Genomic DNA, 12,219 nt, shown 5'->3' with positions numbered 1-12,219 from the left:
TTTTTTTTTTCCCCCCTTCCCTCCACAGAACAAATTGCCCAGGGATGTGTTGCTGCATGTTCAGTTTAGTTGTTTATTGACGTTGCCTAGATCTCAACTGATTTTTAGAGAATAAAATCAAAACTGAGCAATGATGGGAAGGAGCAAGGAAGCATTTTTATGCTATGTCTTGATTAAAAAGAACTCTTCTTGCAAGCAATCTAGACAAATACTTGCTTTCCTGAGATGACATTTTTACAGCCCATCGAATGAACTGGTTGATAGTTGACAAGCCTGAGACACAAACAGATACAGGTCAGGATCTCTTGGTTGCTGTGTGACTCATGACATTTTTGCAGCTGAAAACATTTTTTTGATGGACAACTTGTCAAATAAGTGTTTTGTTATAAAAGAGCTCCGAATAAGTGTATTTTCAAGCCATAAATTGCACTGTGGCCTCTGAAATGAAAATATGGGAAATGATAATTTCTAGGTGCTCTAAATAAAATAGCAGGGTATGCTGGTAGGTTTATGGATCTTCACTTCTATAACTAAAATGTCCATTTGACTGAAATAAGAACTGTAATTTAGCCGGTTGGTATTCTGGACTGGGGGATCATAGAAGAACACAATTGTTTCCGTTGTGTTACGCAGCTCGTGCTGTCCTTGAAACTCAAGAGCAATGTGGGTAGGGTGAAATGCACGGTAAGAGAGGAGGAAAAATACTGGCACTGAATTTGCTGGGGAGCAGTGGTATAGTCTCAAGACATCCCTATACGTGCTGCTGTGGCAAGTCACCTCTTCGTGCTGGGATGGGCAAGCACCGCTGCCTCGAGCGCCCATCCCTTTGGTGGCTCGTGGTCCCCCTGCACCCCTCGTGGCTGTGTGGCATGCCCAACCTGCCCGCCAGCCCAAGCCACGAGCCCTCCCACCCTCACCTCCTGTAAGGGTAACACGGGTGCTTGTACTATTTCTCTGGGTGCTGTAACAAACATTGCTTAGGCTCGTTTGCTTTAGTGGCACCTGTGTAGTCTTCGTGTGTGATTCTCCATTGATGGTGGCCATTTGCATCCTTCAATATAAGGTTCATATTTAGATTCAGCAACGAGTTATTTTCACGTCTGCAGTTACATATTCAGTTCATCTCTAGCACACGTGAGCTGGCTTCCCAGAAGCTCAGCACAGTGTTTCCCAATCCTAAAGCCTATTCCTTTCTTCTCCAACCCTCAGATTTTTTTTGACGCTTTTTTTGCAAGCTTTTTGTGACAGCTGATATCCCTTGTCTTTCCCCTTCCACATGGGTGGATTATATTGATTTTGTGTCATCTGTGCATCACTTATCTCTCTGTTTCTCTCAAGCCATGCTTGCAGGAGAGGTGGGCAAAGGGTACGAACCCAGAGCCATGAGCATGCCCTGGAGCTGGCCCCTGCCGTGCTCTGTTGGTTAATCCGCAGTATGGGAGAGGAGAAAGGAGGAAGGTTTTTCTTTTTTTTTTAATCTAGGTTCTGTGTTTTTCCAGGTGCATTTCAAAAGAGTGGACAACTCATGTTTATGTCCACTAAATATGTCTTTCAGTGGAGTTGTTACAGGTTTTGCTGTGAAATAATGTAATTTTTTCATGTCCCTCTACATGCTAACCAAAGGGCAGACCCACATCTCGGATCCCACTTACAGGTCTCATGGGTGGAGAGGGTGTCCCAGCAGCCCCTGTCTGTTGGGCACCCAATGGGGCCCTGTCCTGGGGTACCCCATGATCCCCCTGTCCCTTGCAACAGAAGCCTGTGGCAGGGGCAGCCCCTTCAGGGCCCAAAATGTGGGAGATGAACCTAAAATGTGGGTTCCTGGCAGCAGGAAGGTTTTCTTCACTATTAAGGCTGTCGAATGTGTGACTGCTCCCTGGCTCTGCACTTCATCTCGGGGCTGCGCTGTTTGGAGTTGTAATGTACCAACCATTAATGAAATTCCCCCTTGCAAAGGACCCCAAAGTCATTAACCAGCAGCATTGATTTTGTACGACCATCGATCGATGGCTCCTGCCGGCGAGCACGGATGCAGCCAGATCATGTCCCTGCACAGCAGGCGCCCGGCCTCGCAACTCGCCGGTTTATCTGCGCTAAACCCTGGGCTCCTCCACGGCTCCAGCACGGGCACAGGGGACCAGAAAGGTTCAGTAAGGACCAGCAGACAGGCACTTTTAAAATATGAAATATATTTAAGACTTCTGCTTGCTGGCTTTCTTTTTATGCCTTCATTGTTTCGGGTTTTTTTTCCCCTCCTCTAATGTTGAATTATTACAAATGGTAGCATCATCCACACTCGCAAAGTACTTAATCCTGGTGTTTCTGTGGATGGCAACCCATGCAGCTGTGAGCTCAGCAGATGTATTTGGAGAATGTGGGGAAAAAAAAAAAGAAAAGAAAAAAAAAAAAAAAGCAGGTGACTATTGCTGTTATGAAGCCCTTGCCTCCCCACTTCTGAATAATGAATAAATCAGCCACTTGATGAAGATGTAGAATTTGGGTCAGGTTTTGTGTAGCTCTTTTATAGACGAGGCTGGCTTATATAGCAATTAGAAATGTTAGTCCCTTGATTTGGGGTCGGTTTGTTCTTTTTGTTTTGGCTTGGTGCCTCAGCTGGAGGTCTCTGAGCCTCTCGGTTGGGATGAACAGCAAAACCCACCTCAGCAACTTGGGAGTTGACTCCAAACTCATCTACTAATTTTCACAGCTGTAAATCATTGCAGTCTTGGGCTGGACACTGCTAAAACTCTACTTTAATCTAAAGAGTCTTGTTCTGCCTCTGCCCCTTTTAAAACACGATTTGGATGCACCACTGCTCCTCTGGTGTGAGATGAGTGCCACCGTCCTCGGCTCTGCCCGTGCTGGGGCAGGAGCAGAGCGGGGGCAAGGGCAGCAGCTGGGGTGGGCTTACTGGGATCCTTCCTCATGGCTAATTGGACATCAGTGATCAGAAACTCTCAAACAGAATCATCGTACTCTAACTTTCTGGTCCTAGTCCTGGGATTCTATTCCCAGGTGTCTGGGGACATTAAGGGGCGGAGCGAGGAAAGGGAAGACTCTCTCAAGGCATCAGGAATTTATCTGAAATTCTTTAAGGGTTCAAATTACCCAAAAATCTCAAGAAACAGCGAGGGATGAAGAAGTAATAGTGTGGCTGATCACTGAAAAGGGGGGAAGCAGAGCCTGCCGCCGTATGCCTTTCAAGCAGGGTTTTCTGTCCTGTTAACATTAACTTGAAATCTTCTCTTAAACTTGCTGTTTTGGAAAGGGCCTCTTTATAGGAGAGGACTTCAAGGCATGAACTCTTGCATTATTTCCTTCTTTTCTCCTTAGAGATAAATGTTAATAGGCTGGGACAATACAGGTTAAGCAGATTTTTTTTTAATGATTTCTAACAGCAAAAGTTTTCCCAAGGCCTCTGCTGTATGGAGAAGCAGCATCTCAAGCCACAAACAAAATTGCCAAACATGACCAAGATCTTCCGATGAAAGCAAGACCAAACTGAACACATCGCACTCCCACTCCTCCTTTTGGGTGGTTGCAATTTGGCAGTGGGGCCAGGTAGGGTGTACGGGGCCATGGCCCCCATGCTGGGATGGTGGTGCTCAGGGGTGCTCTGCATGGCAGCATCCATCCCACGGCACATCCCCTGGCCCCGGGCAAGCCGCATGCCAGCCCTGCTCCATGTCAATAAATGGCTTCAGGGATGACGACCCGTTGGTCTGGTGCCATCAGGAGAAGGCACGTTGACAACCGGTTGAGGTTGACTTTCCTGTTAAATATGCAAGGCTGGGGAAGGACCAGCTGGTTGGGTGAGGGAGGACCTAAAAGTGACTTGGTGGCAAGTGGGTCCCGCTGGTGCCTGTGCTGCGGAGGGCTGGCCGGAGTCCCGCGGGGCCATCGGCTGTTGTTGATATCGTGTGATGACTGAGCTGGTTTGAAAGGCTGCTGGTGTGCTACGCTGAACCCAGCGGGGATTTAAAGTGCTCTGTGAAACTAAAAATAGCCAGATGAGCGCAGCCCCGCCTGAGCACGCTGATTTGCGTTTGTTATCCTCAACCCATCCAGCTCTTGTATGCTTGTGTCCGAAGACCCTGCGTCGCTGCAGGGACGGATGAGAGGTGGCTTCCTGCTTAGGGGGAGGAAGCTCCAAGGGCTCTTTGCTAACCACAACGACGAAATGCCCTCCTCCTGCCATTCTGCAGGTTCTTCACATCTCTTGTTGGGCCCCCGTCCCACTGTGTGTGATGAAAAATGACTTGTGTTGTAAAAACAAGTCAGGATTGGCATCGCCTTCCTCAGCGTGACGTTTGTGGTAAGCAGGAAACTTCCAGCAGAGGCTTCCAGAAAATCCCGTGGCAGATTGGTACACAAACTGCCGTTTGCTGTAGGAATTAAAAGTTTTCAGTAATTAAAGGAATCCTTTCCAGGTTACCCATTGTGTATGCTGGTCTACGCCAAATGGCTGGGCTCAAAGTTTGTCCTAGCAATGGTGGAAATTGGGTACATCACCCATCTGCGGGGGTTACTCCTGGTTTTAGGCTGTGCTGTTGGCAAATGCGACTACTGCCCAAGCTGGGCTTCGGCGTGTCTGCCTGCCATCTCTGCAGGGACACTGGTCATTGCCTGAACCCGGACCTGGCCCAGCCCCCCCTTGCCCCGCTGCTACTGCGCCCGCCCTGCTGCTGGCGGCAATTCCTGGAGCACCTCCCCTTCCAACAGACACCTTGCACAAGCGCTCCTGGGTACTTTCCTATGCTTGGAAAAGCTGGGCTGCACATGTTCCCAAATCACTTCCCCTCCCATTCAGACTTTGTAGAAAGCCCCTAAAGCCCCCTCAGCTGTCAAACAGGCAGTATCTCGTGACACCAAAAAGTTAATGTCACGGTGGCTTGGTACTTCTAACTAAACCCCAGTGTGGTTCACCCCAAGAAACACTTTTTTTATTTTGAATTCTAGCTTCCTCATGCTAAGTTTGCTTTGTTTTGATTTATTTGTACAGCACCTAGCACAGTGGAGCGCACCTTTTGCGTCTGAGCCCATAGGCACGGACACCATAGAACTGGTCATTTGCTGCTATTGCAGCCTCTCTCATAGCACCCACATCTTGCTGTTGCGTTGGCTTTGTAAAAAGCTCTTGGCTTTCATTAAAATGATAGACGGCAAGGTTGTAACTGTTTGAAATACTTCTGGTACTACAAAAATAGATTGTGAAGAGTGCCGTTAAAGTGACTGGAAGCCCTTTTTTCTGCGTAATCTTAGCAATGAAGATATGTCCTTATCAGATAAAAATAATTCATTTTTTTTCAATAACTTTCATCATCTTTATGTTCTGTAGGTTGGATTTTTGCAAGGGCTCCTGTTTTGCAAACGCAACCATTTTGTTCATCAAGCTACGGCGCGGCAGCAATCAGCTGGCAGCTCTTCAGACCAAAATCTGGAATTGCTGTAACGATGGCTCATTTGCAAGGTAAGACCAAAGAGCTTAATTACATGCACTAAATGACTTAAGCGCTGAACAATCGTATTCTCGTTTTAATTAAACTCTGAAAATGAGTCAGTAACTATCTCCTCCTTTCTCTTCTCCATCCTGTATTGTCTCCTAAAAATTAAGGCAGCTCTGGCATCACCCCTGGGGTGTCCCCTCCAGTCCCTGCGGTGGTGCCGCCCCTGCCACCCCACGGCTCCCAGCCTGCTGGCACAGACCTGCCTGGTGCAGCAGGAGGCTGGAGCAGCTCCGGAACCCCCCGCCGTATTCATAACCTGGTCTCTGCTGTTTCATCTCTGCTCTCCAAGCCGCCCTTCCCAGCAACGACACCAAGTTGCGTCCCCCTCTGCCGGCTTTCCCCTCCAGCAAGGGGCGTCGAGGGCTCCTTTCCGTAGAAACACTAAGCCTGAAGTGATGCTGGAAACGTTTCGCTGCTTTTGCCATTTCGTTGTATACCCAGGCAGTCACTACGACCCTGACACCTCATTAACTGGTTGCGTTGATGGATGGCGATGTAGTTCACACAGCCACATTGGCTGAGCTTGGGCAAGGTTTCTTGCACTGGGCGGTATTTTTACTTAATGAGCAGCATCCTTGATTGCAGAGATAAAAGGCTATTTAAAGAATGTATTGCTCAACACAAACAGATGTAAAGCCTTGCGCAAAGTGTCTTAATGAGTCCCAATGAGCCACAGGGAGGGATTCCTTCCCTCCGCAGCTTTGCTGGGGGTTTTGCTTCCCCTGCAAGCGTTGTCGCTGCGCTGGCAGAGGAGCACGCGAGCAATGTGCATGGAGGTGCTGGGAGAGGACAGCACAGACCCACGTGTGGAGAGAGCAACGCCTGTTTGCTAATTGGATGTTGGACAATTAACAGGTGTTAATTAAGCAAACTGTTTCAAGAAGTAGCTTTGAAAACTGCTGTGCCCTTTCAGGGCCTCCTTGCAGTTAGGTGTGTTTGGACCACCTTAGAGAAGGGTGCTCAAGTGCCGTAATGAGCCAGATTTTTGACCAAGAAATGGGTTTAATGTATTACAAGTTATTTCACATCAGTAGGAAAAAATGTCCATGCACTCTTAGACCTTGCCTAGTTTTGATTTGCTGCAAAACAGCTGATTTAAGTCTGTCCCACGCAAGCCATGTGCACACCTCATTACCTACGGGTGACATGGGGTGGGCGTGGGAGAGGGGCTGGGGTGCCTGCTTCAGGGCACCCGTGCGGGGCTCAAGGGGCTGTTTGTTCCTTTAGCCCCATTGCACAAGGTCAGCAATGACCCTTTAATCCGGGATGAAATAAATATTAAGAATGAGGTGCTGCAAAAATATCACTTTAGGAAAAGGCGCCCATTTTAGAGGAATATATTGATTTTCTTTCCCTCCTTTCATTCTGGGTAACACAAATTGAGTCCCCTCATTGTTACCAGGCTGACAGTGGCTGTTACTGCCTGTGATTAATAGTTCATTTGTGTTGCCAAACAGATGCTTTAATTCTGCTTTAATGCGAGCGGTGGTGCTGAGAAAATGCTACATGTACACAGTGAAAGTAGCTTTTCCCATGAAAAATGATAATCTCTGAACTGCAGAGTAAATTCCTGCCTTTTATAAATAGGGACCCTTGAACGTGAGCACAAAGGCAGCCTTTATCTCTTGGAAACACTGAATGTTTGGGTTTGGATGAAGGCAGAGACTGTTGGGGGCTGCTTGAGCCTTCCCCACTGCCCGAGAGGGGTGTGAAGGGGGGGTTTTGGCAGTGCCCTGGGGCCCCCCCCCTCGCCCCACGCCTCCCCATTGGCTGCGGTGCCGGAGCCGGGCAGCACTGTGCCGGCCGGGTGGGTTGTTGCATTCTCTGTTGGGTTTTATCCACCAGTGTTTCGGACTGCGCGTCGGCTCCGCATCCCTGCGGAATGCCAGAAGATACATGGCACGTCTTCCGAAGGTTAAAGATGAAAGGTATGAGGCGAAGTAGACAGTTTAAAAGCTTAAAATGAAAGGAAGACAGTCAATAGCTGTACGCGTGACAGGGCTGACAGACCATGATCTTGTGCAGAAAATACTCTTGACAGTAGGGATCTAAGTCTTAAAAATCTGATTTACCCAGCTAAAAGTTATGTAGAAGAAGAGGGCTCTCCCCTATCGTATTTTTTTATGCAGTAATAAAACTGTCTTCTGAACTCTACTTTTAGTGTTGGTCTCTAGACACCCAACCAAGAGGTTACAGGTAAATCGATCGCCTCGTGTGCTGTCTGCAAACGTGTTGGGGCTCTGTTGGTCTGTGGTTGATCACTGGCAGCCTTCCCCCTCCTGCCGTCGCGGTTACGGCGCTTTCCCTCTCCGTGCCTTGTTGCAAGATGCTGCTACCTGAAGCAGTAGCTGTGTGCGGCTGGGCAGCTGGCTGACAAAAAAGTATTTTAGCCCTGTTACGACTTCTCTCCTTGCGCAGAAGGACTAGCTTGGGAGTGTCCAAGGTGCTAACCCCAGCCACCAGCCCCTTTCACCTAATGGAGTGTGCATGCTGTGCGTACCCATGTCTATACGTAGCCAATGTAACCGGCTGTTTGCTCACTTGCTCACTCCTTTTGTCAGCCTGGGAACAGCTGATGTTGGTGGCTTTATCAGACAGATTTTAGGAGCTAGAGTTGCATCAGTGGGAACACTTCTGTTTTTGTTTTGGGTTTGTTTTTATTTTATTTTATAAACCCTCATATTTTAGAGCAGAAGATGTCTCTTTCTAGACTGCCCAGGGAGTCCTCGCCTCTGCTCAGCATGACCCTTGGCAGTGATAGCAACTGAAATAAATGCTGGCTGACTTGGATGTGGCAAAGGACACATGAAATGCAACAGAAGATACAGTAGGGTATAGTGTTGGTCCGAATGAAGCATGCTTTGGTAGGCTTGTGTCTCTGCTTCTAACGGGTTGGCAATTTGTAATGTAAAATAGGCTATAAATACTCCATTAATGCTTCCCATCACTGCCAGCCCTGTGGGACTTCTCAAGGTCTCCATTGCACAAGTTCTCAGCAATGCCCAAAGCCCCAGCTCCCCGAATGGCTCTGTAGTAGCCATCTACTCTACCGGAGCAGCTACGTATGGCACTGTGCTGGCAGCAGGTGCTCACAAACCCAGGCTGCCCCTCCCCACCTGCCCTCCTGCATGAGAATGAGTTTTTCTGGGCAGGGCCAATTGCCAGATGCTGCATCTAAAAGCACAACAGCTATTTTCTCTGCCAACATCTGGGCTGAGTACAAAAACCTCAACTGATGTGTTGTGGTCCTCAACTAGGAGACATGAATATGGAGAAGTCAGGTTATGTCAGGAAGAGTAAATGTAATGAACCTTTCTAGAGAATGTCTTTGGAGTGTTAAATTAAGCTCCTAAATGCCGGCTGGGTCGGATGGATCGTGCTAGATGGCGTTTGTCAGATGTTCAGCATCGGCACGTTGCAGAAGGACTGGGTGCTGCTGAATGGGACATGCACACCCGGCTCTTCCTGGGTGCTTCCAGCAGCTGCTTGTCTTGCACTTGCTGGCTGGCATCTCTCAAGATGCCTCCCTGCCTATTTTAGGTGTATAGCAAGAGTATATCAATTTCCTGACGTTAATTAAAAATGTAATTATGTATTTCAGGATGTGGTTACTGCTGTTTGTGCACTTAACTCTTAAACAAAACCAAACCCCTGAGCCATTCTGGAAGCAAAATCCTATGGTGAAGACCCAACCATGCAAGGCTGATTTGGTGAATACACCCATAATTATATAGTCACTAATGTTTTGTGTCAAAGCATGTACCTCAACGTGTCTTAATCTGTGTATACTTGTCATTTTGGATTTCTTGTATTTACGTCACCATTTTTTTGACCAAAAATCTAATATGGATCCAAAACTTGAGAGCTCTACTCAAAACTGTGGCTTTTGAGGTGACCTGTTGCCTTGAGATCAACTTCTGTGAAAGGGGGTACGTTTCTAGCTGTCATGATCTGTTTTTTCTTGTTGTTTGAACTCTCTCTAAATGTATTAAATTTATCTGACATGTCTGTTTCTTATACCTGGAAATGTTGTGTATCCAGAAGAAACTTTCTTTAATTTAAACACAAGTGGCTCATAACAAAGTTTTTGAACAAGGTGTTCCTCATTCCTAGGCTAAAGCCTTCTGGACTTAGCGGTAGGAAAACATGAATTGATTTGCTTAATAAACCAAAATGTGCTAATTTTGTGGGCACTAAGGTGGCCTTTGAGCAAGTGGAACTGGAGTTCCTGGGAGGCTTTGGGTAGATGAGTGATGCTGCTTGAGGTGTAAAACTGGAACACAAGATTTCACATGCGCTCAGCTGTAATTGAGTTGTTTTGTTCTGATTTATGCTAAGGGAGATGTCCTGTAGTCAACTGCAGCAATGATGGTCTGAAAGCCATAACCCTGTGACTTTGGTAGCTCTGCTAGCAAGGCTTGGGTTTGCTGAGATGCAAAGCAGAACCCTGGCAGAAGTTCTTAAACCAGATAATTGGTGTTGTCTAAAACTAACTCCAAAAGTGTTATAAAAGTGGAAAAAGAGAGTACTTGCAGTGAGATAGCTGGAGGGAAGCCTGATGGATATATAATTTTGTTATTAGATGCTGTTTTAAAAAGTGAGGGCTGTCACAGCTGAGTTGGTCTGCGGTCAACCAGGCGCTTCGTGGCAGATGGTTCTCCTGTCTCCTCCTCCCTCTCCCAAACTTGAAAAACCCATGCACAGTGCTCATGGAAATGGGTTCCCAATCTCTTACGGAAACGTGCGATGGAGAGGCTAGCACCGGTGTGTTTGCTGACTTATATGGCTACAGAAAAATGGAGGAAAAGTGACTCCACGCCTCTTGCTGCAGGCAAGTGCTGATCTGTGAGATTTGTCCTCTCTGACCCTCATTTTCAAGATGTTCTCACAGACGATGAGCCGAATGATTGTGACTCCTTACTCATCAGAAACAGCTGATGGAACTGAAAAGGTGGTGATCCTCTTTGGTGCTCGTTGTCTGCTTGTAGTGACCTTGTCTCAAAGCCCTTCATAGCAGAGAGGTTGCATGAAGTGGAGTTTTGTTCCTAGTCCCTGGATGCTCTTAACTTCTTCTGGAGCCAGGTAACAGGGAAAATGTACAAAACCGAGTGAAATAAGGAATCAGCACCCAAATGTCTCTTGGTTGGATCCCCCAGCCCTGACCCAGGCTGACAAAACTGCTGGGGACCCCCTTGTCCCTATTGCACCTACCCACTGCAAACATTTCTTCTGGACTGCCACAGCTGCCTGTAGAGTCTGGTAGCACCTCCTTAAGCAAATGTACTTCCTTGTGTTCCTACTGCCAAATAACTGTTGTTAAAAAGTCAGCTGAGGCCGTGCCGAGCGATTTCTGAAGGGCTGAGAGAGTTTTGACGGGAAGCAAATATCCCTGCAAGGGGCGTGGGATGGAGACTTCATGCTTTGAAGGTGGCTCAGAAAAGTCAAACCAGACTTGTATTTGGGTTTAAATATTTTGGCTGTTGTTTGACTTCCCATAACTTCTAAAACCCCTGGAAAGTAACATTCAGCAGAGGTGCAAGGAGGAGTCTGTAGCAATGGTACACTACTTGATCTGGTATTTATTGCTGATTTGTTAAACGGGAAGAGCGCAGACCAAAGATGACCTTGCTTTTTAAACAGGACAGTGGGAATTTTACTGTGCTGTGGTCCTGCAGCCAGTCATGAGAGTAATGTTTGCAAATGCTATGAAAAGGAAAATTGCTGCAGGAGGGGAATAGCTCTTAGGTGTATCTACTGATTGGAAATATTTCATTTTTTTTCAGAAAAGAAAAAGAAAGTAAAATTATAATACAGAAAATAAAACATGGTTCTCTGGTTTTATTGACCTCTAAAGATAATAAAGTAGTCAGAACAAAATGCTGTTTTATTAAAATGCCTCATCTTTTGCTTTTTTGCTCCCAAGATGTAATTTATATGGTGACAGAAAGAAATATCAGCCTTTAAATTGCTCTCAGTGGTGCAATACCAACATGTATTGCAGCTCTGATAACGTGCTTGACTTTTTTTCTTGCTCAGTTGGGTTCGCAGTGCAATACTAAGTTGTATTTACACATTTCTGAGCAATGTACACGATAAAGCTGGAATATAAATCAAATCCTGCAAGTACAATGAAAACCTACTACTCTGCTGCTGATTTTGTTATTCCCATTTCAGTCTCCTATGCCAGAGTTTGTGCCGAAAGATGCTTTTCAAATCCTATCTTGTTTCTGCTAGCTCTGCTTCAGCCTGATTTTATAGAGTTGGAAAGGAAAAGTGTGTTTATCCTAAATGCACACCACCTTGCAGGTAGGGAGAGCGACTGAACGCAGCATCCAGTGCTCTGCAGACCTCTTGCAAAGTGCTGGGCCCAGTTCTGGGCTTCCTGGTTCAAGAAGGATGAGGAACTCCTGGAGTCCAGAGGAGGCTACAAAGGTGATGGGGGGACTGGAGCATCTCCCCTGTGAGGAAAGGCTGAGGGAGCCGGGCTTGATCAGCCTGGAGAAGAGAAGGCTGAGAGGGGATCTCATCAACATGTACAAATATTTCAGGGGTGGGGGTCGCAAGGACGGAGCCAGACTCTTCCCAGTGGTGCCCAGCGCCAGGACAAGGGGCCATGGGCACAAACTGAAGCACAAGAGGTTCCAGTTGAACGTGAGGAAGAACTTGTTGACTGTGAGGGTGCCCAAGCCCTGGCCCAGGCTGCCCAGGGGGG

Source organism: Egretta garzetta, unplaced genomic scaffold, assembly GCF_000687185.1.
Source record: "Egretta garzetta isolate BGI_Z169 unplaced genomic scaffold, ASM68718v1 scaffold191, whole genome shotgun sequence".
Lineage (NCBI taxonomy): Eukaryota > Metazoa > Chordata > Aves > Pelecaniformes > Ardeidae > Egretta > Egretta garzetta.
Note: the sequence above shows the minus strand (reverse complement) of the source record.